This window comes from Petaurus breviceps, unplaced genomic scaffold, assembly GCF_028583685.1.
Source record: "Petaurus breviceps papuanus isolate PSGF00001 unplaced genomic scaffold, PetGlider_PUasm1.0 38, whole genome shotgun sequence".
NCBI classification, from domain to species: domain Eukaryota; kingdom Metazoa; phylum Chordata; class Mammalia; order Diprotodontia; family Petauridae; genus Petaurus; species Petaurus breviceps.
Genome location: NW_027186304.1, coordinates 35,209,085 through 35,229,575, shown reverse-complemented (window position 1 = coordinate 35,229,575; position 20,491 = coordinate 35,209,085). Strand labels below are relative to the sequence as shown.

General features: G+C 36.9%; 1 protein-coding gene across 1 annotated transcript in view; it reads right to left on the bottom strand.

The window, feature by feature from the left end:
* GREB1L (GREB1 like retinoic acid receptor coactivator) overlaps positions 1-20,491 on the bottom strand; it is a 344,278-nt gene that overhangs the window by 224,409 nt on the left and 99,378 nt on the right. The window contains exon 2 of the mRNA XM_069099751.1: positions 17,565-17,608. The gene's annotated coding sequence lies outside the window, so the exon portion shown is untranslated. The remainder of the gene's footprint in view (positions 1-17,564; positions 17,609-20,491) is intronic.

Here is a 20,491-nt window from a genome sequence, read left to right as displayed (position 1 = left end):
ATCCGGGCTCAGATACTCAGCACCACACCCAGAAATAATAACTGGCCGTGTAACCTTGAGCAAGTTACTTAACCCCAATTGCTTTAAAAAAAAAAAAAAAGAGAGACCTTGAAAGTGTCTCTGTATCACTTCTTCTGACTACCATGTGATCACTTGCCCTCCATAGTTCTCCATAAAACAGTCTTTTTGGCAAGCATACATCTTGCATTCGAACAATGTGGCCAGCCCATCGGAGTTGTGCTCTCTGAAGCAGAGTTTGAATGCTTGGCAGTTTAGTTCCAGTAAGGACTTCAGTGTTTGGTACCTTAAACTGCCAGGTGATCTTCAGAATTAGGTACCTGGAACACAGTCAGCACTTAATAAATGTTTACTGACTTACAGATTGACTGTCTAATGGAGGAGACAATATGCAAACAGCTAGGTAAACCCTCCCAACTTCTTCAAATTGTTAAAAGGGTATTTATCCATTCGAGTGCCAATAGCTTTAGTTTTTGCACCTACTGAGATCCTATAGCCACTTAAACAAAACAAAACAAAACTGAGTTTCCAGTGAGGAACTTCCAGTACCAATGAAAATCAACATCTCTGCACCTTCTAGTTTTAAGAGAGTTGGCTGGGGGGCACTGAGAGGCTGACTAGCCTAGAGTCACACACACATTCAGTGTGTCATAGGCAGAACTTGAAATCAGATTTTCCTATATCCCAAGCAAATTCAGTATCCAACAGTCAGGAAAAGTTTTATTTAGAGGGTAACACTAGAGCTGTGCTGAAATTTTCAGTTAATAACCTCATGAGACAGGGGAGAAAGAAATTCATGCCAAGCACTGGGAAAACTTTCAGTGGCACAAAGATATGAGAAAGAATGCTGTGTAGAAGGAACAACTAGTAGCAAGCCAGTTTGCCTGGAACAGAGAATGTGTGAAGGGAATCATATAAAATATAACTAGAAAGAGGAGGTGAGAGTTTAACTGTGGAAAGATATTCTGTGTTTTAGAGCTACCATTTCAGCAGCTAAGTGGAAAATAGGTTAGAGAGGGGAAAGTGGAGACTGGTATACCAATTATGCAGTTACTACAACAGTCCAAATGAGACGTGAAAAAACCATGAACTAGGATAAAGATAAAGTGGAAAAAGGGGGCTGAATGTGAAAAGTGTTGTACTGGTAACTAACTCAATGTGGAGACTAAGGAATAAGGAAAAGTCAAGTGTGACTCCAAAGTCATGGTTAAACCAACAGAAATATAAATTGGTGGAAGAATGGATTTTAGAGAAAATATTATGAGTTCTATTTGGGACATGTTGAATATGAGGTCCCAAGAAGACATCTTGGTGAAGATTGGACTAGAGTTCAGGAGGAGAGATAGAGGCTGGATGCATACATTTCAGAGTCAATAACAGAGGTGAAATCTGAACCATTTGGAGCTGAAATCACCAAGGAAGAGTGGGTAGAAAAAGAAGAGAAAGTTAAGGATGGAGCCTTGGGAGATACCCACACTTAAGGGGCAAGAGAATGATGATGGACCAGAAAAGAACACTGAGGAGAAGACATCTGATGAGAACTAAGAAAGAACAATTTCATGGAAACCAATTTCAAAAGGGTCTTCAGGAGAAAGGAGCAGTCAACTATGTCAAAAGCTGCTGAGAGGTCCACTAAAATGAAGATTCAGAAAAGGACCTGGACTTAGCAATTAAGAAACAATGGGCAATCTTAGAGTTAGAAGTTTCCATTAAATGATGAAGTGAGAAGTCAGACTGCAAGATATCAATAAGTGAGAAAAAGAGTGAATGAATGGGTATAAACAACCCTTTGTAGGAGTTTAGCTGTGTAAGGGAGGAGAGATAGAGGATAACTTGAAGTAATGGCAAGATCACACAAATGATTTTTAAGGATGAGGTGGAAAGTGAGGCACATTTGTAGGCAAGTGAATAGAAGTGATTGGAAAAAAGAAGGAACGATCAAGTGCTGATACTCCCAGAAGAGAGAGGAGATAGGTCCAAAAATAATCATGGAGACCTTGGCCTTGACAAAGAGAAGAACCACCTTTTTGTTAGGTAGTTGGTAAGAAGACCAGGGAATGAAATGGAAACTTTTGCTCATACTGCAAAACAGTACCATCAGTCCCAACAAGGCATTTTGGGATTTTCTTAGATAACAGGCTGTGGAATCACCTTGTATGTGATGTTCACAATGAAGACCTCCAAAGACTCCTTGATAGAACTAAATTTGATACTGATAATGTCTCAAGACAAGGCCCTGACCAAAAAGAATGAATCACGGCATTTCCCATAAGTTAAAGGAAGAGATTCTATCTATAATATGCAAACACAGAATTCTTGCTAACAGGGTCAACAAAGCATAAATAATGTACATCCACAATATCTACAGAACAATTGAAAAGCATTAATCCATACTCAGTATGGTACATAGTAAGTGCTCAATAAATCCCAGTTGACTAACTCAGGTTGTCAAAGGTTACATTAATGCTATACTTTTAGAGTCAAGAATTTGAAGTACAGAGCATAGGTCAATCCAAATAAGGAAGCCCAGAAACTATTAATGATAGTCAGATCATGTAGCATTCAAGTGATTCTAATTATTCAAAATTCTGGAGTTATATGAAAGGCAGAATTCTAAATATAATGTAATAAATTCAATACAAAAAAAACAATTCCCGTGAATCTGTGATCTTAAATTTTAATACTCAAATACTTCAAAGAAATTATGATGTCACCAGTAATGCTGATTACCAAAAAACCATGCCTCCCCCATCTTGTGTAACTTTTTCATGTTCTTCCATAGGTTTGCCAAAAGGGTCCAATTATACTGGAGTGGGGACCTCCCTATTTTTCTTAACATTGTAATAATACCAGTGGATCATGTAGGCTGTTCGTCAGTTATTCTATCAGTTATACTTCTGCTCTATGACCCAGTCATCTTCTTTTTCCCTAATATATTTCTTTGATGACATTCTTTGTGATACTTCTGTTTTGTAATTCTTTGTACTGTAATACAGCCTATTAACATCTACCAGGCCCTCTCCATTGACTCTGGGTGATCTTCAATTTTAAATCTTTGAAGGTTGTACTCTTCCATGACTCATACCCATATGACACAATATAAGAATACTGATATTTTAAAAGGTCAGGGAGAAGCTTGGGGCCATTAAGCCAACTCTCCTCCCCTTATTCAATTCTATGGGTCAAGATATGTCTATTAATGGATGAGCTATATAGTTTGTCCATTCAACTATATATTACAATCCAAAGAGCAGGCATTCTTCATTCCTTGGTTTTTCCTGTATAGACAGATGAAATTCTCTAGGGTGATTATGAAGCTCATTTAGGAGGCTCTTTAGTGTTTCTAGGCTTGATGCATTCAGCACAATGTCAATCACTAATAGGAACATGGACATTTTTCGGTGTATACTTACTTGGTCTATTGAAGCTCCCCCCCCCCCCCATTTTGGTTTTCATCTGTATCATTTCCACTTTCTCCATGAGCACATCTGGGACAGTAATGTTAGAGTTTAAGTATGGTGATTCCACTGTTATTAGTAAAAAGAGTTTGCCGCTGTTCTAAAAAAATTTGCAGATCTATTCCATCTTTTTTTCTATTGGTTGTCATTCTTCCAGTTCCACTTTGAAATGCCTTCAGGATTACTTTGCTTAGCTGGATCCCTTACCAATCTTTCTTTAAATTTGTTTTCTCCTCTACTGCTTCTCGTCATTATATGACATAATATTGTTCATGATCTTCTAACCACTTGCCAAGATATTTTAGAAACTGACTTTCTACATGCAGAAAAAGCCTTTGATAAAATACATCTATTCCTATTAAAACACCAGAAAGTATAAAAATAAATGGATCTTTTCTTAAAATGAGAAATAGTGCCTACCTAAAACCCAAAGCAAGCATTATCTGTAATGAGGATAAAACTAGAAAGTCTTTCCAATAAGATAGAGGTGAAGCAATGGTGTCCATTATCATCATTAGTATTCAATATTGCACTAGAAACGTAGCTATTTAAATAAGACAAGGAAAAGAAATTGAAAGAATAGGCACAGCCAGTGAGGAAACAAAGCTATCACTTTCTTTTGCAGATGATATGATGATATACTTAGAGATCCCTAGAGAGTCAGCTAAAAACAAGATATAAAATAAACCCACACAAATCGTCAGCATTTCTATATATTAATGACAAAAATCCAGCACTAAGAGAAAGAGAAATTCCATTTAAAATAACTGTAGACAGTTGGGGAGCTTACCTGCTAAGACATGCATAGAACCTATATGAAATGAAAACAACTGCAAAATACTTTTCACATAAATACAGATCTAAACAACTGGAGAAATATTAATTGCTAATGAGTAGGCCAAGTCAATATGACGAAAATGATAATTCCACCTAAATTAATTTATTATTATTATTCAGTGTCATACCAATAAAACTACCAATTATTTTATAGAATAAAAAATAATAACAAAATTTATCTAGAAATTAAAGAGTCAAAATTATCAAGGGAATCAATAGAAAAAAAAGTGAAGGAAGATGGCCTAGCAGTACCAAATCTTAAACTGTATTATAAAGTGGTAATCATCAAAACAACCTGGTACTGGATAAGAAATAGAGTGGTTGATCAATGGAAGAGATTAGGCACAAAATGTACAGAAGTAAGTGACCACAGTAATCTAGTGTTTGATAAACCCAAAGATCCAAGCTATTGGTACAAGAACTCTTTTGTTTTTCAAAAACTATTGAGAAAACTGGAAAGTTGTTTGACAGAAACTAGGCACAGAGCAAAATCTCACACAATAGATTGAGATAAGCTCAAAATGAGTTCATGATTTAGACATAAAGGGTATTATCATAAGCAAATTAGGAAGCAGAGAAAAAATTACTTCTCAGATCTATGGATAAGGGAAGTGTTCATGATCAAACAAAAGACAAAGAAGATCACGGGACATAAAATGGATAATTTTGATTATATGACATTAAAATGGTTCTGCACAAACAAAAGCAATGCAGCCAGAAATTAGAAGGAAAGTAGAAAATGAAAAAAAAAAAAACTTAATTACAAGAAGTTTCTCTTACAACGGTCTCATTTCTCAAATATACAGGGAGCTGAGCCAAATTTATAAAAATAAAAGCCATTTCCTAACTGACAAATAGTCAAAGGATAAGAGTAGGCAGTTTTCAGAAGAAATCAAAGCAATTAAGAGTCATGAAAAAAAAGTTCTCAATCATTAACAAAGAAATTCAAATTAAAATAACTCTGAGATATCACCTCACACCTATCAGATTAACTAACATTACAAAAGAAGAAAATAATGAATGCTGGGGGGAATATAGAAAGTAACTACACTAATGCATTGTTGATGGAGTTATGAACCAGTCTAACCACTCTGGAGATCAATTTGGAACTATACCCAAAGGATTCTAAAACCGTGCATACCCTATGACCCAAGAATATCAATACTGGGGCTGTACCCCAAAGAGATCAGAGAAAAAGGAAAAGGATCTATATGTATAAAAATATTTATAGCAGCTCTTTTGGTGGTAGAAAAGAATTGGAAATTGAGAGGATGGTTATCAATTAGGGAATGGCTGAGCTAGCTATAATATATGATTATGATGGAATTCTCTTGTGCTGTAAGAAATGACAAAGGGGGTGGTTTCAAAAAAAACCCTGGGAAGTCTTATGTGAGTTGATGCAAAGTGAAGTGAGCAGTATCAGGAGAATATTGTACACATTAACAGCAATGTTGAAAGGATGATGAAGAGTGAAAGACTTAGCTACTCTGATAGATACATTCAGTGATCCACAGCAATTCCAAAGGACTCATGATGAAAAATGCTATCCCACTTACAGAGAAAGAATTGATAAATTCTAAATGCAGATCAAAGCATATTTCTCTTCTGTTCTTTTCTTTTTGGAGGGGGAAGGCAGGGCAATTGGGGTTAAGTGACTTGCCCAAGGTCACATGGCTAGTAAGTGTTATATGTCTGAGACCAGACATGAACCCAGGTCCTCCTGACGCCAGGGCTGGTGGTCTATTCACTGTGCCACTTAGCCACCCCAAAGCATATTTTCTTTTACTTTATTTTCTTGCTTCCCTACCCCCCTTTCTCAACACGGCTAATGTGGAAATATGTTTTGCTGTCTCTCTCTCTCTCTCTGTATATATACATGTATATGTATATGTACAAATACACACACATATATGTATGCATATATACACATAGATGTATAATATGTTACTATATTTCTTGCCTTCTCAGTGGTTGGTGGAGGGGAAAGAATTCAAATCTGAAAATTTAAATTAAAAAAAAATAAACCAAATTTTAAAAAATTACTCCCCTCCATACATTCTAAAGTCCAGTCATACTGATCTACTTGTTGTTCCTCATATACAATACTTGATCTCCTTCCTATCTCTATGCCTTCTCACTGATTGTTCTCCATGCCTGGGATATTCTCTCTCAGCTATGCCTTAGAAAATCCTTTACTTCCTTCAAGGTTCAACACAAACACCACCCTTCTCTACTTCCCAACTGCATTTTCCCACCTTCCCTAAAACACCTAGTGAAAGGTACTGCCCTTTTCATATACCTGTGGATGTTTTGATTGCTGAAAGGGGAAGAAAAAGGATATTTGTGTAAGGAATAAAATCAGTGTGTGTAAATAATAAAATTGTGTAAGGATAAAAATCAGTCTGACATAAAACATGGCCTCTCAGATAAATGCTGAGAAGAGACACAGACTGTTCTAAAGACCTGATAGAAAACCACACCTCAGATAAATGTACCAAAAGGATCAGTTTGATGGCACAGTATTGAGTTAATTAAAAATGACTTCAAGGCACTGTGTTCCATCAGATCAACCTGACTGTTTTCATGGTTTTAAAAGTTACACATGAGATGCTTTAAGTCAAGGAATTGTTCGAGAATTATGGGAAAGTTAAATAGGGACTTATGGGGCCATACCTTACATAAAGGTAGTTTTTGGAGGGTCTTATCACAGAGTAGATGTGAGTCACTACTTATAAGGAGACCCTGGTTCAAGACATGAGAAGTCAGGAGAGAGGAAGGGATAGGAAATGACCAGATAAAGAGAGGAGCTGGATAGGAAGCTGAGTACAAGAGATACCAGGAACAGAAAACAGGAAAGATAAAATGTAAGTTCTTTGAGGTCAAGGGCTGTGTTTCATTGTTGTCTTGTGCCCTCTGAGCCTAGGAAGGCCTGTCAAACAGTAGACACTTAAGGCATGCTGGTTGATTGATAGGGATATGCTGATAATGAGATAGATTGACTTGCAAAGAAAGACTTCAAAAAGCTCAACATTTTTTCAATAAATCAGGTATCCAAGTGGGAAAAAAAAGGAGAGAGAAATGTGCTGCTGCTATTCACTGCATCCAAAACATGTACAATTCATAATATGCTTGCTTTAAAAAAATAATGAGAGGGACGGCCAGGTAGCACAGTGAGTAAGAGCACCGGCTCCAGTGTCAGGATGACATGTGGATCGAATCCAGGCTCAGACATTTATTACCCAACCAAAAACACCTGGCCATCTAACCTTGAGCAAGTTAATTAACCCCAATTGCCTAGGGGTGGCCAGGTGGCTCAGCGAGTAAGAGCCGTGTAACCTTGAGCAAGTTACTTAACCCCGATTGCTTAAAAAAAATAAAATAAAAAAAATAATGCGAGAACTTTTACAAATTACTGAAATATTGCTTACATTACAGTATGAGACCTATTTGTTCATCTTTTAATGTAGCAAAGCATGTGTAGTAGATACTTAGTAAAATACTTTCTACATATTAATTACAATATCCTGCCCTGGAGTATTAGTGATTATGAAAAAGATACACTTCCAGGGAAATCAAGGAGGTGAAGCAAGGTGTATTCTATAGTTAGGCCATAGTTAAGCACCAGGAATCACAAGGCTGATCATACGGGAAAGGAGACATAAACTAAGAGTGAGGTACAGGCAAGAGAGCCATCCAAACTGGTGATAATGCCTCTCGGCCTCCTTAGCAAGCTCACACAAGCCAATCATTAGATGTTAGGAGTGAGGTTAGGGCAGTAAAATACTGTGGGCTGGGAACTTCCGGTTAAGATGACCAAGTAAATAAAAAAGCACATCAATCTAATTCCTACACAGGTCCTCCAGAAAAGATAAAATAAAAGAAAGCCAGAGCAAATAAGGATTAGGAAATAAAGGCAGAAACTAAAATAAGTACCTTAATCTAGCCTGGATCAGCTTGTTCATAGGTAAGGAGAGAGGCCCAACCAGAGGGAGCCTAGATAAAACAAATGCAGTTTTCAGAGGTCTTCCAAGTCCAACAATCTCAGAGTGTTCCAGCCAGGAAGCCCCAGGGTGGTCAAGTATACCCCAGCAGGGAACAAAAGATGAAGTACACTAGGAAGGAGGCCCCAGGGTGCTTAACAGCTGTGGATCTCTGGGCCCTGATGAGACATTCAGACGGGAGTTGACAGCTATCAAAGCAGAAGTTCCTACTGAGAGGTCAGGAACCAGTCTGTACAACCTAAAGGCTCTCAGTGTTTATAACAATCAATCATGAGACTCTCTAGATAACTTTGAAGAGCTTAGCACTACATACCTAGAAAGTACAGGTGAGTCTGGGACCTGGCAGCCCTTGGGTACAGCATATACCAGTAGAAAGGAAGGCCAGTGGCAGAAACCCCAAGAAAACATAGCAGGACCAAAGAGAGGCCTTCTACCCCATCCAAGTTTGGAGGAGCAAAGTTTGACCCTGATAGAAAGTTCTAATTCATAATGGTGGAAATCTGAATAAATTGAAGACACAGTGATAAATAAATTTTATGGATCCAAGAACATTCAGGATGTCTTCTTAGAAGAGGATGGTAATTCCACAGCCATGATGGACAAAGCCTAAGATAAAAGTATGTCTTTGTTTAAAATCATTCTTGGAAGTATTAAAACAAAAATTTTAAAAAGGATTTTATAAAGTAAATGAGTTCCAGAGGAAGGAGAGCAAACAACTTAGTGTGAGTTACAAAACCTTTCCCAAATAAAGGAATCCTTGAAAATTAGACTCAAGGGACAAAGTGGAAATAGAAATAATCTATTGATCATCTTCTGAAAGAAACCCACAAATAAAACTCCCAGAAACTTTACAGACATAAAGCCAGAGATATCAGCTTCATGGAAAGGGACAGTTTATGGGAAACCTGGGAAAACTTGTTTGAATTGATGCAGAGTCATGTGGGCAGAACCAGGAAAACAATTTATACAATAAAAACAACAAAGTGAAAATAAGCGACTTTGAATGCCTTAAGAAATTTGATCAATGAAATGACCAACAATTCTAGAGTATTAATGATGAAACCAGTTATTTACCTCTTGAAAAAGTGGTGATGGACTCAAATTTCAGAATAACAGAATGATACCTACATATTTGGATGTAGTCAATGTCATGTGTATTTATTTTTCTTGATTATGCATACTTGTTAAAAGGGTTCTGTTTTTGCACTTTAAGAAGGAGGGGAGATATCAGGTGGGGAGGCGAGAGCTAGCAAATAACATGGCCAAACAAAAAGGAAAAAAGAAAAGAAAGGAAAAAGGGATTTTGAAGCATTTAAAATATTTGCAGAAACAAGAAGGAAATTCAGAGGTAAACACAGATGAACAGGACAATTTGAAAGTAACGTGTTGAAATTATTCCATAATAGAAATGAATTGTTTTATGTACAATCCTCACCTGCTCTACATAATATATGGAGACACTCATTTCATTTGGTACTTAAATTTCGTAATTTTAAAAAATTTAATTAAAAAAACCCCTCTGTACTGGAACAACTGCCTACAACTGATCCAGGAAAGGGGGCATGGAAATCAGTGAAAATATTTTATCTGCATTTGATCTAGGTAAAGGACTCAAAATCCAGAGCCAGGAAGAAAAGTGCTAATATCTGGCTCTAGAATACATTACATTTGAACTACCCAACAGTCCACAAATTCTCATTCATGAGAAATGAATTAGCAAGGAATTGAGCATGGTTGGGAAAGAGGCAACAAATACAACACTGTAATTCATGGTGTGACCTCTCTGGACCCTCTGACTCCTTATCAAACTCAAATCAGATCTGATGGTTGGGAGAAAGTCAAGAGATCACCGTGGTCTGGAATGAGTCCTACAGGACATGGTGATCATTTTGGGGGATGAGGATCAGTTCACTGAAATGATCCATGGCATATCTAGGTAAAAGGAAATATTTCTGGCACAGAAACTAGGTAGAGCCTATCAGTTGTGATTTCCCCAGGATTTTAGATACCTTAATTCCCCAAGATTTGGATACCCTGATTTACACTTCCTGCAGAGTGATATTTAATTTTTTTTAAAGGATAATGGAGGAGAAATTCTATTGCCTTATAAAACAGAACTGAAAGTTGGGCACTTTTATTTCTTCTCTAACCAACCCACAGCAAACTAGTCACAGTTCTCAGTACAAATGGAAATAGCATAGTGTCGTATAGAATAGCATAGTATAGCATCGTATAGTATCGTAGAATAGTATATAGTATCGTATATAGTAAAATACATAGTATATATACATACTATACTACAGTATCTCGGGGAGGGGAGGGGAAGGGAGGAGAGGAGAGGAGAGGAGAGGAGAGGAGAGGATAAAGAAGCCTTAGATTAGGAGTTAGAAGAGTTGGATGCAAATCCATCCTCTGTCATTTACTGACTATGGGGGTTTGAGCAAGTCTCTTACACTGAGACTCAGCTTCTTCACCTATAAAATGGAGATAATAAAACTTCTACCACCTCCTTCACAAGGCTGTTAAGAAAATCAAATGAAATAATACATGCAGAGTAGTTTGTCAACACTAGTATGTATGTATTAATTGCTATGTATTAGTGCTTGATAAATGTACTGATGCATGGTGGGTTTCAGTCCCCATGGTTCTGCCAATAACTTTTTAACTGCTCTGATCCTCAGTTTCCCAATCTGTAAAACATGGGTGTTGACTGGATGATGCCTAAAGTATTTCCAGTTCCATGCTTCTGTACTTCTGGTTGGAGGAAACTGTTTATGAATTTTTCTTATTATTTTAATCTAGAGAAAAGAAATGGAAAGAGTGAAGGAATGGATTACCTACAAACAAAGTATCTGTATATACACCATATACCAGTAAGAAGAAAAGGCATATTTGGGGACTTGGGGGTTTGTCTGGCAGTCCATATGTACAATGGGAAGTAGAATACCAAGCACCTACAATAACTGCAGAAAGAGTGGAACACTGAGGAATGCTGAAGTTTAAAGAAATGTATGTATTCTGTTGGGGTGGGGGCTGTGAAATGGGGGAGGAGATTCTAACTTTGAAGTCTGTTTGATGTTTCCTAATAAAGTAGAAAAGTAAGAACATTTACACTTATTAAATTATTGAAGATAATATACAACACTAGAAAGAAGTAAGGCTAAGAAGAGTTTTGAAATGGAACTGGAAGGGGGAGAAATAACTTTTTACTATTTTTGATTTCTGTGGTCAGAAACCTGGGTCTAGGACTCATTCCCTTCCCTTGGGTTATTTTACATGGAAAAGAAATACTATTTTCACTCCATAAAGTTCTCTCCTTTCTATCTCCTCTGTTCCTGAAAGCATTAAACTAATAAAAAAAAATTTTCCATAGTAACCCGTTGTGATGGAGAGGTTTTGGCTACATAATTCTCATTAGCATCACTGAGAAGACATCTTAAAACAAAATAAAAGACATTTATAACATCCAAAATTCTTCCCCTTATAGCAACTCCATGTGGTGGGCATAGTAGTGTAAGTATTACTATCCCACTTTACAGAAAAGGAAAACCAAGGCTAAGAAAGACAGGACTTGCTCTCTAGGTTCTAGAACGAACAAGTGGCTGAGCCAGAACTAAAATCCTGATCTTAAGACCACTAGGCCACAACAGCCTCCACAACTAAGAGCTGTGCAGTGCCCTAAGGTAAAAGACTGCATATGTAGAAAACTATTCTAACCACAGTGGATCTTTAAGAGCTATTATAAGTTGCTAGCTTTTTGAAAAAAGTTCAATCCATTGTATGTAATTTGAAAAAGGGATTTGTGTATAACTTGTCAGCCAACCAACAAATATTCATTATCTACTTACTATCCTTTGGAAGTCACATGAGTATTAAAATATGTACATATTCAGTTCAAAATATGACTGATTCACTGGACACAGGCTGCAGTTTGCTGGCTTCTTTCCTTCTTAAGAAAGAAGTTTACAAGGCTTGCAAATTGTTGAGTGCAAGTTGTTCTCACCATAATGAGAACTTACTCCAATTTCAGATCCTTATCTGGAAGAAGTACATTTTGTACTACGTTATTCAAGCGTATATCCCTCCCATCAAGTTACAAATAAAAGTCGATATGCAGAGATGATGGATGATGGCCATTGTCTATGCAGATATCCTCGAGAGGAGAGGCCAAGGTATTATTACTATCAATTTTCTCTTTCATGTAGCAATTTAATAGAACAACCAGAAGAGGATGCTCCATTCCCCTGCCTTTGGACCATTTAATTACTCTGGAGTATTGAAGAGAATGTTCTTAACTTAATTACCGAGTTAGAGTCTTAATTCACCTTACCGATCGGGTAGTTTATTTTCTTCATGTACCTAAATATTATTCCAGCAGACAGGAATCTTTGCTTCCAAATACAAAGCACTTGTAGAAATGGTGGTTCTGCAAAATGTAAAAAGTCCAAGGGACACTGGATCTTTTATATAAGCAGGACATGGTGTCACACACACACACACACACACACACACACCCCAAGTCACTGGACAGCTTTATGATGCACAGCAGCCCGTTAATCACAAGACAGAATATTCAAATACCCTCTTCCCTTTGATGAGTTTACTTAATTTTCTCCATCCCTTTCCCCAACCAAAATTAATATAATTAATAATAATTCATAGCAAAGCATTACATGACCATCGTTGGGGAAATAATGTGAAGTATGTTAAGAAAAAACTAAAAAGCAGACGGATTCAATAATGTTTACTGACTCAGCACCAGATGCATTGGTCTGCAAGTTCAAACCTGAACAACAAATTCATTCAAAGACAACAATGAGAAAAAAGGAGGCCTGATAGCATGGGGGGGTGGCGGGGAGGAAGGGAAGGAAAGCAATACTATATACTGTTACTTCAAAAGAAATAAGGACAGCTGGCTAAAAGTGGGTGTGCATTTGGAGAATCCTTTTTAGTTGAGGTGGAGAGACTAAATATATAAACAACTTCTCATGTGGTAGGTCCCTAACCTAGGCTCAGATGGTGGTTGACTCAGATGGTGAGTTGTCTCACCCCACCATACTAATTCTTCATGAAAGGGAAGGGAGGTAGAGGATGAAGCCATTTCACTGCTCAAGAGAACTTTGTGATTCCGATAAATAGTGCCTTGTATGTGTAAAATAAAAAGCAAAAGCTTGAAACATAAGGGATATGCAAACCTTAAGCATATATACCACATTAAGTTCTTTACAGTAAGGTTTAAAATCTACAAACCCCTTTTTAAGTACAATAGGGCAGGAAGTAGCAAAGTCATAATCAGTAACCTTAGATCTTTTTGAAGTGCAAAAGAAGCAAAGTAACAACCTACTGAGTAAAACTAACATCACACCTCAGAATCAGTCAGCGATGAGAGAAAATCATTAGCAGCATCCAAGTCTACAGCCAGAATTCCAGAACCAATTACAAGAGCCAGAAACAAAATACATTTGCACGTAATACTTCACTTTCCAAGAACTTGCTTCAAATTATTTCCATACTATAGTATATTTTAAAAGTATTTACAAAAAAAACTAGATGCTGTTACTGCTCTCCCAGATTCCTGCCAAAGAATAATCATTTCCTTTTTAGTTAGCCCTCCCTTTCTACCTGATTAAGACTTACATGTTTTTTTTCTCTCTAAACCTTTGACTCAGATACAATAGAAATCATGACACAGATGAGTTGTCTGAATTTTGTCTTAAACAAATCTGTCTTAAGACCAGGTCCCCAGGAACACATTAGGTCTAAGATAGACCATCTCTTGTAGCAGAATTAAGATAATAACTTAAGCTCTCTAAAATAACAAATGACATGTTTCTAAAACCACAACCCTGAAAGTTTGGTGTAAAGAAAGGGGGATGAGGTGGAAAAGGAAAAAAATGTTTCCCCCCTCATGGCACCCCTTAGAATAAATTCACACAAATTTTAAAGATTATTTAAATAATTTTATATATTTAATTATAATAGTATAGTACTTTTTTTCTGTTACCCTAGTAACAATTATCTGGGTGTTTGCATCTTTGCCTTCCTCCTTCTCTAAGTCCCCACCTATCTAATACTCACACATAGCAGAAGGGAGAAAACAGAGGAAAAGGGAGGGAGAAAGTGAAAGGCTAACTTGAAGGGATGAACACTTAAACAGCACAGAATGAAGGAAGGGCAAATGTTTTCCAAAGTTGATATCATATATCCAGACATTCATGCTTTCAAGTCTCCTCTGCTACTGGCTTCTTCCCTTTATCTCTCTCCTACCTCTTTCCTACATTCCTCCATCCCTTCAGTTCTTTCTCTAACCCCAAACACTGCACGCTGAGGAAAAGACTAAAAACTGAAACCTGAACAGATTTTAACCAACTCTGTAGTATAATAGAGTTCAATAATCAATCTTTAGAGAGAACATTAACTACTTTGAACTGAGCCAACATAGGCATCTCCTTATCACAGTCAGAACAAACATGTCTTTCTTCATAGTCAGATTCCACAGTCAAGCTTAAAGGACTAATGAAAATTTGTCTGAGGTCATGCAATTGAACTGTGTTCTAGAAGGTATTCCTAGTGGTCATTGGAAAACAAAAATGCTTATCTTGTCCATGTTTGTGGTGGTTGCTGTTTTTTAAAGTTATGTTTCTGTTTCACCACATCCAGTGGTGATCATAACACCAGAGTTTGGGATTCCAGAAACTCTACAACCTCAAGAAGTTTGAAATTTCTAGTCTGAGACTGATCCAAATACTTTCATTTGCCATCTCAACTACATCATATATGAGTAAGTTGGTTGAAAACATTTCCAACAAATATGCTGACCCTATTAGGGTTCAGAGTCAAAAACACCCAACAAACTCTTATCTAGGAGAGGATTCGTTTTATGTCGTCTTTCCTAGTCAAAAAACTTGTTTCCATCACTTCCCCGCCCCCCCCCTTCCCCTCCCCAGGCTAACAGTACTTATACTCAAGCACAGGATTCCTGATACTCAGTTCTACAAAGAAAACAAAGAAGGGACCATGTTTTTGTCAACATCTCCCTACAACTAGATTACAGGTAAGTAAGTTTTCCCTAAACTACATTAATACAGAACAAAACAAATGAATATATACTAAAACTACACACATATAATTTTAAGTAGAGCAAAATTTAAATGATCATTCCAAAATGCCAAGTTAGCTAGCTCCAAATGCTGTGACAGTGGTAGCAATATGGTGGAAAGCACAGAACTGCACTAAACAATTTATGGACATGAAATTGTCATTCTAACCATTCCAAACCATAGCCAAGCTATATAATTGGGCAACAGGATACAGAAGTTTGAAATAGCCTTCAGGCATCCACTTACGGTAGGCATGACTAGGCTTCTCTACCAACCCTATAGAGGTCCAGGAAAGCCTGCCTGAAAATAACCTAAAGAATAATTTGAAGAGAGCCAGAAGCTTAATTACAGGACAATGAAAGCTTGTTCTAAGCCTAGGGAAGCCTTTTTTAACCCCTAGGGGAATGGGGGGTTGGGGAACGGTGGAAGAGGGTAGATGGAAGGATAGACTGAAAGTTGCCAGAATAGCAACAAAAGAAATGTTCCATCAGAGTTTTGCAAAACGCCTTTCGTGCTAGAAAAAATTTTAAAGCAAATTTAAAACACTATATCAGGTTTTCAATTTTGCTTGAAAATTTAACATGTCCACATGGCTAAGTGCAGAAATACAACCTGAGGAGTTCATGGAACCTGGGAACGGTTATCAGTGAGTGGGGAGGGGAAGAAGCAAAACAAAGGTCAGAACAAAGTAGAGACAAGAAGCTGATTTTTTTTTTCCAGGGAAAACAGCATAAATAGTTTGTGAATCCTCCTGTTTATATACTGTTCCTTCCTAAACTGATTAAAGCATTGGCTTGTGATGAATTTACACCACAGTGAAAGTCTGACAACTTCAAAATCAACTTCATGTTTGAGCTCTATTCTTTTAGGTGATAAATAGTAGGAAACTGGTGAGGGAATGTCATTTGAAGTCAGTCATTAATCATGAACCAAAATGGGTAAGTACCCCATAAACTGCAATGACCCGTTTCCTATTAGCATCACACAACAGAAGGCAACTTCATTTGCATTAACAATTTTTATGACCTCTGTAAGTAAAGAGGACAAGGTTAGGAAATGGCTTATTTTTTGTGTTATAAATGTTAATTTATAACATTTTATAACAATTTATTATGCCATAAAAAAATTCTTTAAGAATCTAAGCTACTGATTGATTCCTTGAAGAGGGAAGAACTCTCCAAAGAAAAGAGGAAAAAAGAAAATGGAAAATATTCTCCTATTTATAATTTTTTAATGCTTCTTTTAACTTTTACAAAGAATTTTCATCATGTCTATTCCAGGCTTTTCTTTTAAGTAATTTTAATTCCCATCATGATTCTTGAATATACAATAGAAATTTTTCTCCCAAAATTTATTGGATATTAAAAGTCCTCTGTGACCCGTTTCAAAATGTAAGCCTTTTGGCATTTTTTAGTAAATAGTAGGTTTTCTCACTCCAAAGGGACAAAGATATATGAAAGAAACAGCTAATCTGTTTTATGGTAAGTAAATATGTCAAAAATAGATCTTAAAGAAATTCCCATAAAATACAGTTTATCCTAGTTTTAAAAACTTCAATGGTGATTACATTAATCAGATGTGGCCAGAAGCACCTATACCCCATTAAAAAGAAAAAGATATCCATTGTAAATCCAGAGAAGATTCCTAGGATTCAGAGCCAGAAATAGACCTAAGATTTCATCATCTACTCCAATAAAAACCTGAGTAAGAAGTAAATTTACTTTACCAGCCAGGTCATACGCAAAGTAAGCAGCATTTGAACCCAATTCCTCTACTATCATGCAGAAGGAAATAACAAACCACTCTTTTTCTTTGCCAAGAAAACTCCAAAAGGGGTGACAAAAAGTCAGACATGACTGAAAAACGACTAAACAGCAAAACTTCTACCACCAAAGCCCAAAATCCTTTCTACTACCTATACTATACTTCAAGTAAAGAGAAATCTAAATGAATGGGAAGACCAAACAAACAATTAGAGAAAATGAACATTCTATGTTATTATAATAATCCCTGACATTCTTATGGTATAACTAGTTTATAAAATACTTTGGTATATTATTTCATTCAATCCTCAGGACAACTCTGTGAAAGTATTATTACCATTCCCGCTTTATAAATGAAAAATTGAAGGCTCACAAAGGGTCACTTACCCAAGATCATACAGCAACGAAGTAGCAGATCCTGAACACAAAGGCTGCAAATAAGAAAGGAAGAATTTTTACCAAGATTTAGATGGATGCATGTAAGAAATCTACAGGTAAATTTACACATAACTAAGTACGTAACACATTTTATAAAGCAGGTCTCCAGTATGGGCTGGGGCATGACAAGAACAACGAATGCTAATCCTTTATTGATGGTTTTAATTTGATTTTATTTTCAAAAAACTACACAAAAATGGTCACATTATATCGAGAAATATGCTGTTTCTGAGAGGGCACACAGCAGTGGAAATGAGGAGCATAGAAATATGGGGGGAAAGTAACATAAAACATATTCCAATATAAAATAATCACAAATCATTTCAAGTTAAATGAGAAAGCAACTAGCTGTCTTCCATAAGCTGAATTCAAATCACCCACCTCTGTGAAAACTCTCTGAGAGTAGAGGTTCCCAGACTTTCTCAGTTCATGGAATTTTTAGTGTCTCAGTAATTTTTTTTTTCATAACCTTTGTAGGCCAAAATAAATACCCAACAGTTTTATTTATTAAGTAATTAGGGGTTAAAAAAATTCAATATCCTGAAGTTTGAAAATCACGGTTCTACAGAACTGAAAAAAAAAAAAAAGAGGCCTAAATGGTTATTGAGATGCTTCACAGATTCAAGAGAATCTAGGCATTAGAAAGGCTGGAACAGCAGACTGAAGAAAATCAAACTGAATTTATGGAGACAAATGTAAAATCCCACGTTGGGGTCCAAAAAATCAACTTCAGAAGTACGAGATAGGGCACACATAGCTAGACAGAAGAATGCTTAAGGTTTCTAAAGAAATACAAATTCAATGTAATATGAGAGTAGCATGTGGCAGTCAAAGGCATTGATGAAATCTAGGTGGCATTAATAGGTGCATGTTGTTCACAATGAGGAAGGTCATTGTTTTTCTATACTATGTCCTGGTAAGAGAACACTGCACAATTCTGGACACCAAATTTTAGAAGAATACAGACAAACTGAAACTATAGTGATGGGGAAGAGGAGAGTGATAAGGATGATGAGAGGATTGGAAATGATACCATAATTACATAGAAACAAGTATTTTCTTCATAAACCTTAGAAGGAGCCATTGTAAGTATCGTTATTCCCATTTAGAGATGAGGAAACTGAAGCTCAGACAGGCTACATGGTTTGCATAGGATTCCCACAATCAGGAAGTGTCAGAGCCAGGATTTCACCTCACTTGATGTTGCAATGGATAGGGCACTGGGCTTGGAATCAGGAAGACTCCTCTTTGAATTCAAATCTGGCCTCAGACACTTCCTAGCTGTGTAACCCTTCACTTTACCCTGATTGCCTCAGTTTCCTCATCTGTAAAATGAGTTGGAGAAGGAAATGGAAAACTACTTCAGTATTCTTTTCTAAGAAAACTCCAAAGGGCGTCATTGAACATGACTGAAACAACTCAGTAACAGCAACTGCCCTGACTAGACATGTGGCCCTTCCCAGTAAACCTTGATGTCTCTTAAGAACTGGAGATATTTAGCTGGGAGAAGAGAAACCAGGGAGGACATGAAAGCATGTTCCAAGTATTAGAAAGACTGTCATACAGAAGAAGGTTAAGAAAAGGTCTATTTGGCATACAGATATAGTAACAGTGGGTAGACACTGCAGAGAGGCAGTTTGGGGTTAATATAGGGAGAAACTTCCCCCAAAATAAAGCTGTCCCAAAACAGGATTTTGGCAGTCATTTCACAAAGTAGTAGTAGGTTCTTTTAGATGGAAGTTTTCCACCAGAGCCTAAATGACCAATAGTTAGAAAACACTGTAGAAAAAGATTTTTGTTCACACATATTGTGAATAGAGAGTTTCTGATCTTCCTTCTAACTCTGAGGCTCTGTGATTCTTTGAAATTGCATTCAACGGAGAGCTCTCCTGGAAACAACTCTTCCACAAAGACATAAATTTCCAAGGAAATAACACCCAACCTATTAAGTCCCATCATCAACAACAAATGTTTATTGGGTGCCTGCTCTAAGCATAAGGTACTGTAGAGAGTGCAGAGGACACAAAGAATAATGTACAATCCCCACACTAAGCAAGTTTATCCTTTAATTGGAAATAATAATAGCTAGTATTTACTTAGTGCTTTAAGGTTTCCAAAGTGCTTTACAAACATCATTTCATTTTCTTCTAACAACAACCCAAGATCAAATGCTATTATTACCCACATTTTAAGTTAAGGAAACTAAGGCAAACAGAGGTTAAGTGATTTGACTGGGGTCACATGGCTAGTAAGTGCCTGAGGCCAGATTTGAACTCAGATCTTCCGGATTCCAGGCTTAGCAGTCTCTCCAAGGCCTGAAGGATGAGAGGATATAAAAAGATCAAAAATAACAGCTGGTGAAATGTGTAAAAAGTTTAACAAATAATGCATGCTCTAGAAGTCAAATGAAGGCGCAATCTCATTGTAGGCTGAGGTAAACCAGGAAAATCTCTTTAGGAGGAACCTGGGCTTAGCTCTGAAGGTCAGGCAGGGCTTCAATGAACAGAGAGGAATTTGTGTGATCTCAGTAATAAAATGAAGTGATATGATTAAAACCTATTCATGAATTCTCCTTTCAGTTTCTATGCCAATACAACATACCAGGATTACCATGGCTCTGCAACAACCAGCTTCTCATTCTCATCTTTCAACTCTTCTATGTTCTTACATTTCCCCTTCTTCTGGTCTAACAGATGATGGCCATGCTGGCTAGCCTTTCTCTTCTGAAATCACTAAAGTTTCTTAAGATAGATTATTCTATTCACCAGGAAAGAAGTGACAATGGAAATCTGGGAGGAGACAAATATTTCTATCCCTTTTCTAAGTCAATTTTGACCATCAGGTATATCCATAGTATAAAAATGGAAAATGTAGCT